A 527-nucleotide genomic window follows, 5' to 3' on the forward strand; every position below is an offset into this window, starting at 1 on the left:
TCTCTGGCTAATAGAAACTCCAGTGCTAATAGCACCTCCAGTCTTGCTATTATTGCTCATCCCTCAATCTGTCAATCCCCTCATCCCTCTCTTCCTCCACCTGGTCCACTTTGTGGGTGGCACGGTGGCGCAACTGGTAGAGCTGCTGCCTCACAGCGCCAGAGATCCCGGTTCGATCCTGACCTCGGGTGCTTGTCTGACCACGGTTTCGACATTCTCTGTGACTGCGTGGGTTTTCTCCGGGAGCTCCGGTTTCCCCTTCCACACCCCCAAGACTGTAAATTGTAGGTTAATTGGCTTCGGTAAATTGTTGTAAATTGTCCCTAGTGTGTGTAGGATAGTGCTAGTGGCAAGGTGATCGCTGATGGGCCGAAGGGCCTGTTTCTGCGCTATATCTCTAAACTAAACTAAACCAAACCAAACTGAACACAGGCGGCTAACGGTAGTTTTATTGAGGTGTACAAAATCATGAGGGGAATAAATAGAGTGAATGCATAGAATCTTTTACCCAGCGAGGGGGAATCAAG

This window comes from Rhinoraja longicauda, chromosome 37 (assembly GCF_053455715.1).
Source record: "Rhinoraja longicauda isolate Sanriku21f chromosome 37, sRhiLon1.1, whole genome shotgun sequence".
NCBI lineage: Eukaryota > Metazoa > Chordata > Chondrichthyes > Rajiformes > Arhynchobatidae > Rhinoraja > Rhinoraja longicauda.